Raw genomic sequence first — 9,917 nt, 5'->3', positions numbered from 1 at the left:
GAAAATGAATGTCAGCATATGATAAATACAGCTTAAATATATGTTTGTGGTTAAATGCTGCATTTTAAAAGTTTCTGGTGTGCCATGATGGTTGAACATCATGGAATCATTCTTCATGAATATTTTTTAAAGTAAATGTGTTGTTTAAGCAAGGTTCATCTTTATAGCTCTTCCTTCTGGTTGGGCCCCAACATATTGGAGTGCCATGAACCCTAAAAAGTTAATTTAGGTGTTGTGATTAGGAATACTCCGATCCAGCTTTTTAAGGACGATGCCAATCACCAATTTCACGTTACTTGATTGGGCGATTCCGATACCAATTCTGTTTTTTTTTTTTACCCCTTTAAAAAAGCTTTTATACTAATATCCTGTATTACCAGACAAATAGAAGTCTTATGCCCTATGTTAAAGTGTATTTTTTAATTAAACTATAGACCACAGGTGATAACTGTTCAATTTATATTAATGAAAGGAAATTTTGTAGGCTTATTGTTCGATGAGCATAAAATACTAAAATATATATAATATATATTATAATATAAATATAATATAAATAAAAGCTCCTTAAAATACATATGTTAAGTAATAAAATATGCACAAACATATTTATCCATAATAAATATGCCATAAAAGAACATAAAATGGTTCTCATAATTATAAGCTGTCATATTGTTTAGTGTTTTCTGTATATATATATATATATATATATATATATATATATATATATATATATATATATATATATATATATATATATATAAACTGCTCAAAAAATTAAAGGAACACTTTGAAAACACATCAGATCTCAATGGGAAAAAGAAATCCTCCTGGATATCTATACTGATATAGACTGGGTAATGAACGAAAGGATGCCACATCGTTTGATGGAAATGAAAATGATCAACCTACAGAGCCCTGAATTCAAAGACGCCCCAAAAATCAGAGTGAAAAAATTATGTGGCAGGCTAGTCCATTTTGCCAAAATTTAATTGCAGCAACTCAAAATTGTACGCAGCACTTTGTATGGCCCCTGTGTTCTTGTATACATGCCTGACAACATTGGTGCATGCTTCTAATGAGATGACAGATGGTGTTGTGGGGATCTCCTCCCAGATCTGGACCAGGGCATCACTGAGCTCCTGGACAGTCTGAGGTGCAACCTGGTGGCATTGGATGGACCAAAACATAATGTCCCAGAGGTGTTCTTTTGGATTTAGGTCAGGAAAGTATGGTGGCCAGTCAATGGTATCAATTCCTTCATCCTCCAGGATGATCCTCCAGAACTGCCTGCATACTCTCACCACATGAGGCCAGGAATTGTCGTGCACCAGGAGCCACTTTACCAGCATAGGGTCTGACAATGGGTCCAAGGATTTCATCCTGATACCTAATGGCAGCCAAGGTGCCTTTGTCAAGACTGTAGCGGTCTGTGTGACCCTCCATGGATATGCCTCCCCAGACAATCATTAACCCACCACCAAACTGCTCATGCTGAATGATGTTACAGGCAGCATAATGTTCTCCATGGCTTCTCCAGACCCTTTCACTTCTGTCACGTGCTCAGGGTGAACCTGCTCTCATCTGTAAAAGCACAGGGCACCAGTGGTGCATCTGCCAATTCTGGTATTCTATGGCGAATGCCAATCGAGCTGCATGCTGCTGGGCAGTGAGCTCAGGGCCCATTAGAGGACATGGGGCCCTTGGGTCACCCTCATGAAGTCTTTCTGGTTGTTTGGTCAGAGACATTCACACCAGTGGACTGCTGGAGGTCATTTTGTAGGGCTCTGGCAGTGCTCATCCTGTTCCTCCTTGCACAAAAGAGCAGATACTGGTCCTGCTGATGGGTTATGGACTTTCTATGGCCCTCTCCAACTCTCCTAGAGTAACTGCTTGTCTCCTAGAATCTCCTCCATGCCCTTGAGACTGTGCAGGGAGACACAGCAAACCTTCTGGCAATGACACGTATTGATGTGCCATCCTGGAGAAGTTGGACTACCTGTGCAACCTCTGTAGGGTCCAGGTATCGCCTCATGCTACCAGTAGTGACACTGACTGTAGCCAAATGCAAAACTAGTGAAGAAACAGTCAGAAAAGATGAGGAGGGAAAAATGTCAGTGGCCTCCACCTGTTAAACCATTCCTGTTTTGGGGGTCATCTCATTGTTGCCCCTCTAGTGCATCTGTTGTTAATTTCATTAACACCACAGCAGCTGAAACTGATTAACAACCCCTCTGCTACTTAACTGACCAGATTAATATCCCATAAGTTTCATTGACTTTATGCTATACTCTGATTAAAAGTGTTCCTTTAATTCTTTTGAGCAGTATATATATATATATATATATATATATATATATATGGTCCCGGCCGGGACGCCGACGCCAGGAGGACGAGAGGAGGGCTTGTGCCTCCTCCACACCGCGAGGGGGCGTCCGTCCTGGTTTTGTTGGGAGCCACGGGTCGAGGGCATGGAAGCCCTACCCTGTAGGGGCCGTGGTTACCGCCAGGCGGCGCCGATGCCGGTTGATCCCATGCAGTCGCCGGCCGGAGCTGGAGCCCGCCGGGACGCTTGGAGGACGAGAGGAGGGCTTGTGCCTCCTCCACACCGCGAGGGGCGTCCGTCCCTGGTTCTGTTGGGGACCACGGGTACAGGGCATGGAAGCCCAGCCCTGTAGGGGCCGTGGTCACCGCCAGGCGGCGCTCTGATGCCGGTTTATCCCAGTACGGTCCGCGGCTGGGGCTGGAGCCCGCCGGGACACCTTGAGGACGTGAGGAGGGCGAGTGCCTCCTCCAGACGGAGTGGGGCGTCCGTCCTGGTTAGGCAGGGGCTTTGGGTACAGGGCTTTGAAGCCCAGCCCTGTAGGGACCCGTGGCCACCGCCAGGCGGCGCCCCGGTGCCTAATTATCCCGGGAAGACTTTGTGTGGCACCCGGAGAGCTGCCAGGAAGACAGCCGATACTTCCGCCACGCTGGGCGTGGCTAAGGACGGAACACCTGGGGCTCATCCGGGAGCCTTATTTAGGCCGCCTCCCTCCAGTCATTGGTGGAAGTCGGGAGGAAGCAGACTGAGCTGGAGAGCGAGGACAGGAGGCGGCCAGGAAGGCACTAAGGACTGTGGGCCTGGACTTTTGGGGAATTGCGAGAAGGCACTGGGGTGCACGTGAGCAAAGACCTTGTATATAGTGTATATAAATAAATAGTGTGTGGAAAAATATGATGTCCGTCTGTCTGTGCGGGGCCAGTTGTCACAATATATATATATATATATATATATATATATATATATATATATATATATATATATATATTCATACAGGGGTGGGCAAAAGTAGTTTTACAGTTATGCGAGTATGCAAAACACAGAGTTTATTCTTTTATTATTATTTATTTATTAATTTGTATTATTATTTATTATGCGTTACACATGACCTGTATCTTAAGTGCACTGTGCCATTGTGACATTCTTTTGAGTTAATAAAGCTATTATAATAATTACAACCTGTTTGTCTTTTTAAATACAAACAACAGTAAACCTACTTTTGCCCACTGTTGTGTATTCTCACACAATTAATTGATATTGGCAATTAAATGCTGCTTACATATAAATACACAAGCACTTTTTTCATTTTAATCATGTTAAATCTTTAATTGCGCTACAGATTTTTGCTGTTAAAATATAAATTTACTATATTTATATGGGTGTGTTTTTTTCTTCAGTGTGTCAACTATTCAATCGTAATTCTTGAGGTGTAATTATAAAATATGGATTACCATTTTAAATATGTAGTACAGTGGAACCTAGGTTCTCAAACGCCTCGGTTCACGTACAACTCGGTTCACGACCAAAAAGTTCGCCAAACTTTTGCCTCAGTTCACAACCACACACTCGGTATACGAACAAGCTAGTTTCCCTTTCGGTTTGTGCGCGCCGATGATTTCCACACGTGTTGCATTGTTCTCGGTCAGACTGCCTGCCTGCTGCAGAGAGAGAGAGAGAGAGAGATAGAGCTAGTGAGGTGTCTGATGGGGAGGGGGAGGGGGAGATTGCTGCACATGTTTGCTTGCCTGTCTGCCTGCCTGCCTGCCTGTGTGCTGGGGGGTTGGAGTTGGGGGATGGTTCGCGCGCACGTACTGCCTGCCTTCTGCCGAAGGGGGGGTGGGGTACAGCTGAGAGAGAACGAGCCACTCCCTGTTCATTGTTCTCAGTCAGACGTGCGTGCTTTACCTGCACTCTCTTTGTGCTCTACGGTATTTTGTGTGCTTTTGCAGTTAACTATGGCTTCTAAGCAAGTGAAGAGTGGTGAGAAGAAAGTTTTGAAGAAAACTGAAATCAAAGTAAACAAAGAAATTATTGAAAAGTTTGAGCGCATGCTTGTGTTACTGATCTTGCCGCCGAGTACAAGAAGTCAAAATCTACGATTTTGACTATTCTAAAGCAGAAAGAATCTAATAAAGCAGCTGATATTGCAAAAGGAGTTACAGCGTTAACCGGGCAGAGGCTTCAAGTGCTGGAAGGTAAACTGTTTACCAGTTTATTCATTTACCAATTTGAGAACCCTCGTGCTTTCAAGCAGCACAATGTAAACAAAGCCAGACTGCCAGTAATGTGGAGGGCAAACACAAAGGGTTGGGTTACAAGAACTTTCTTTTTGGAATAGCTGCATGAGGCTTTCGCTCCCACCAGCTAAACAGCGAAAAACACCAGAAACCCAAGAAATCACAAGAGAGAAAACACCTCAAGGAAAACATCCCTCTATCCCGGAGCCAGACTCTCCCTTAAAACTGTAACCTTCTCTCCACCCAGTTCCTCCTCACTTCATGCCAGAACTCAACTCATGCAAAGTTAGCTTTCTTGGTGGTTTTTGTATTACGGATTTTTCAAAAGTTAATTTTTCAGTTCGTAGCATGAATTGTTGCGATGTTACTTTTCTCTTTTTTCAAATGTTCGCTTTTTTCCCTGTGCTTAAAACTCATTTTTAAAAAAGTGTTTACAGTGATCGGGCTGTAAGGCTAAAATAGCATGATCTTGTTACTTTTTTGGTTGCTTGTGGTTGGTTTTAAATTAAAGTTCGGATTTGTTCTAATGTTCCTTTTTTTCCGCTGTGCATAAAACTCATTTTTAAAAAAGTGTTTACAGCGATCGGGCTGTAAGGCTATTAGCATGAACTCCTGCAATGTTTTTTGGTTGCTTGTGGTTGGTTTTTAAATTAAAGTTTGGATTTGTTCAAATGTTCCCCTCTGTTCAGGGAGAGAGAGAGAGAGCGTGAGCGAGCTCAGAGAGAGAGCAAGGGCGTGCTGCTGACAGAGGGGGGAAGGGGGTGTGTGCGCTACAGAGAGAGAAAGCGAGCGCGTGCTGCTGACGGGGGGTGTGTGTGTGCTACAGAGAAAGAGAGAGCGAGCGAGCGCGTGCCACTGACAAGTGGGGGGGGGGCTGACAGTGGGGGAGTGCTACAGAGAGAGAGAGAGCGCGAGCGAACTTGCTTGTGTAGCTGAGCAGGGAGCCTGGGTGTTTTGTGTCAGTGTTATTCAATGTTTTTACATTAGTTTACATATTATACTGTGTATTCTAACAATATTTGTGCTTAATCTTTACATATATTTACATATTTACATACAGTTCGTACGGTCTGGAACGGATTAATTGTATTTACATACAATCCGGTGGGGGAAATTGCTTATGTTCACAACCAACTCGGTTTATGACCAGAGTTTTGGAACGAATTATGGTTGTGAACCGAGGTTCCACTGTACTTGTTTCTTACCAAAACATATTCTGTATGACACACACATCTTTAAAAATGCCTATTGTTTACTAAATACCAGTTTCAAATTCATTTTTATCTTTTCTTTTTCTAGTTAAAAGTGTAAGATGCTGCATTGTAGTTAAACAAGCTCGCTGTCTAAACTCAAGTGGTGCCTGTTTTAATTTAAAGGACAAAATTCTTTAATGTAAAGGCTAATATACCAATTGTCTCTCATTCACTGATAAAACAAGGTTCCACTCTCTGGTCTTTGTTTACACTGCAGGAAGTTTGCTGTAAAAGAAAAAAAAAAAGGACATGGGCTGACTCCATTACCATAATAGCTAGCGCAAAGGAGCATCACCAGCTAAATACCATAAAGCTTAGAAAAGCAGGGACAGAAAATATCACCCTTATAATGTAACCCTGCCCAGGGTTTCTTTCCTGCCTTGAATCCTGTGTTGGCTGGGATTGGCTCTGGCAGACCCCCGTAACCCTGTAGTTAGGATATAGCGGGTTGGATAATGGATGGATGGATGTGATGAGGATGGACAAGATTGAAAACAAGTACATTAGATGGTCACGTCAGGTTGGACGGTTTGGAGACAAAGCCAGAGAAGTGAGATTGCATTGGTTTGGACATGTGCAAAGGAGAGAGGCTGGGTATATTAGGAGAAGGATGCTAGCTGTGGAGCTGCCAGGCAGGAGGAAAATAGGAAGGCCAAAGAGGAGGTATGTAGCTGTGGTGAGAGAGTAGATGCAGGAAGTGGGTGTAACAGAGCAAGATGCAGTGAACAGTAAGATATGGAAACAGATCATCCACTGTGGTGACAGCTAGTCGAAAGTGACGGCAATAATTTACCAGTTTTTAGCATGACAGTATAAATTGTTGCATGTGTAGATCTTTGCATTCAATTTAAAAAATCTCAAAACTTCGAATAGAATATCATGATAAGAGCTCCAGACAATATTTACAATTTTTATGCTATTTATTCAAGAATAACTTTTGGGCATCATTTACTTTGAACCATTGTAACTTTCTTTTTTTCATCTGGCTTAATGGGTGGTTTGTTCCAGATTACCATTGTTCTAATAAAGAGATATTTCCTAGTTGCAATTGTAAATACTCTGCCCCTTAAATTTCAACAGTAGATCAGTTTTATCAGTGTTTTGCAGAATTATAAAAACCTGGATTAAATCCCCACATAGACTTCTCTGCAAAAGACTAAGGAAGTTTAATTCGGTTCTACTGGCAAAAATGGTTGTGTTTCATTCTATTACCTTGGGTTAAAATCTCAAAGAAAATAGCAACTTTCTACAATAGTGTCATCTGTACAACTTTATCACTGTCATGCACAATCTCCCTTGTTACAATATGGGGTTTTCCTCCAAATACTCCACATTCCTGCAACATCCCCAAGATGTACTGTATGTACTTTGTATTAAAATAACTGGCATCTGTAAACTAAGTTGGTATTGTTGGGTGTGTGAGTGTGCTTGTGAGTATACCTTGCAATAGACTGATGTAGCCATAGGTGGTTTCTGACTTTTGACAGATTTTGCTAAAATGACAGGAGTAGAGAGAGTAAAATAAGGAAATGGATGTCTAGATGGTGTCACACACATGTGCATGAGAGGCAGCTAATGGGCCTGAATGAGAGCAATTCCATGCCAGACAAGGGGGTGGCGGAGTGTACTAACTCTTTCTCTCACTTCTCTGCAGACCTGTTATGGGAAATCTCACCCGTCTCCAATGAGGTTCCTTCCAATTTCTGGCCCTATTGATGACGTCACTTCTGGTCCCGGCCCCAGTGAGACTACTTCCGGTTCCAGCCCTACTGATGACATCACTTCCTCCTCTCTCCTTTAAAGCCGCCATCCTTTTACAAGCAAATCAGCTCTGTTCTGAACTCCAACCTGTACAATTAAGTATGTATGTATGTGTGTTAAGTCATGCCCACATGTAATGCCCACTCCTCATTTGTTTAATGCCTGTTTTGTCTCATCATCATCAGACAGGAAGAAAGGCAGAGGATGAAAATTTTCACAAATCAACACTTATACTTTCACATCAATAAGCATTTTTTGAAATTTATATTTAGTTGAATTTTTTTGTTATGGTCCTTTAAAAATCTCAGTACATTTAATACATTACATTCATGGACATACTCAGTACATTTAATAATACATAAACATTCTTTATTGTTTTTCAAGTTAACCCGATGCATTTTGTTTGTTTTCAGAGGTCTATATTGAATGGTAACATGCTACACTCTTAAAATAAAGGTGCCATGATGGTACTTAAAAATGATGCCATAGGGGAAACATTTTTGGTTCTCAAAAGAATCCATTTCCAGAAAGTACTTTTATTGATAATAGATCTTTAATAGACATTTAAAATTCCTGTTTTGTTTGCATATTAAGATCTTTTCAAAGTCCAAAGAACCAATTTTATATGCAAAGATCCCTTCACAAATTAATATTGTTATTTGCCAAGTAATGGCTGTACGAGAAACCACACAACAACCAAGTAAAATGCCATTAAAGAATTGTTATATTTATGCAATGAGGTATATCCTTCTGTAAATGTCAGGTTCATTTGTTAGCTTAATTTACTGACTTGTTGTGGAAGAATATTTGCTGGAAGAATGGATGCTCCTCAGTAGTTTTTTTTGTGGACAGGAAGTTGACAGGTAGTCATCAATGTCTAACTTTTCTAAGCGTGCGAATGAAGAAATGCTTTTGCAATGAGTGCACAAAGCTTTAGTAGCATCAATAGGTACTGGTTTGAGAAAATGGAATACTTGCTGCAACCCTCGATTAAAAACACATTTTCTCTTCAGCACAGCGGATTTGTGAGATTCACAGTATGGGTTAGCATTTTCATCTCTGTATTTTTTTTCTTGGCAGATGGAAATGCCTTGAGGCAACACCCAAGTCGTCTGGGAGTGTAAACAACCAATTGTGGTTGTCATCTGTGATTGACAGGTGTAGAAAGCATGCAGGATGATGCTTTTCTTTTGTGTGATTGGTGGTTTGATGTCTGTGTTGGCTGAGCTATGTTTGCTGCACAATAAAACTTTCTTAAAATCGCAGCATGTTAAAACATATGGGACATATGTTTCAGTCATTTCTTGGGAAACCGAAACTGGGATGTCTGGTCACCCCAACATACTGTGAAATTTTTACTTGCATATGCTAATGAACATGCATAATATCGCTAATCTCCAACACCATGATTAGTAAGTATAGTAACCTTACCTTGATACCTCTGTTTTCCTTGCCAAAAAGATCTTATTCTACCATTGTAAACATTCCTGAACACTTTTGAAGTCTCTAATAGAATGTAATAAGTACATATGGTGAACAATGGTTATATGTTTACCTATCAGTTCCTTAATAAATGAAATCACCCACTCTCACAATTTCTTTCTTTCTTTCTGTAGCTGGGTTCAGGCATCTTGGCCAAAAGCTCTACAGTATGTAGTTTCAGAGCCATAAGAGCTTGTCCTAACACACTTACATTTGCTGCAGCCCTGCACTTTCTCAAGTTTGATCAGATCAATCCTCTGTGGTATCTTATTAAAAAAGGGGTAGGGAGTTTGTCAGTCCATCTATTTTAAGGAACTGACCTGAGCTCCTGCCAGCCTTCTACTTGCCCAATTCTCTTTCTTGTCTTTGCTGTGTCCTTTTCCTATCCTGTGCTATTCTGATGTCAGCTTTGTTCTTCTCAACCCTTGTGAGTCTGGCATCAACCAAAATACTCCATTCTCTATCCCAAATTTTAACACTAAATAGAATGAGTGATTAACATTGGCACAAATCTTTTCTGTAAGTGACAAAATTCTTAAGCTTTACTTTAAAAATCAACCACTGGACCAGGCTTTTTTACTTCTTCTATTTTTAGTATGCAATCATATTTAAGCTGAATTATAGAGTGTGTCATGTTATGTATGAATCTTTTTTTTCAGCAAATTTAAACAATTAAAAAATATTTGCACACTGCAGGTAGCAAAATTATTTGATAGTCTGTTATCATAATGATCATTAAAAATAAACAAAAATCCACTAAATCCTATTCAGGAGAACACTACTACCACTGTATATACCCGCAGATAAGTTCTCCCGCGGATCAGTCAAGACTTGATTTTACTCTATAATTTCTCGTATTTTATA

Source organism: Polypterus senegalus, chromosome 2 (genome assembly GCF_016835505.1).
Source record: "Polypterus senegalus isolate Bchr_013 chromosome 2, ASM1683550v1, whole genome shotgun sequence".
NCBI classification, from domain to species: Eukaryota; Metazoa; Chordata; class Cladistia; order Polypteriformes; family Polypteridae; genus Polypterus; species Polypterus senegalus.
This window is presented reverse-complemented; position numbering follows the sequence as displayed.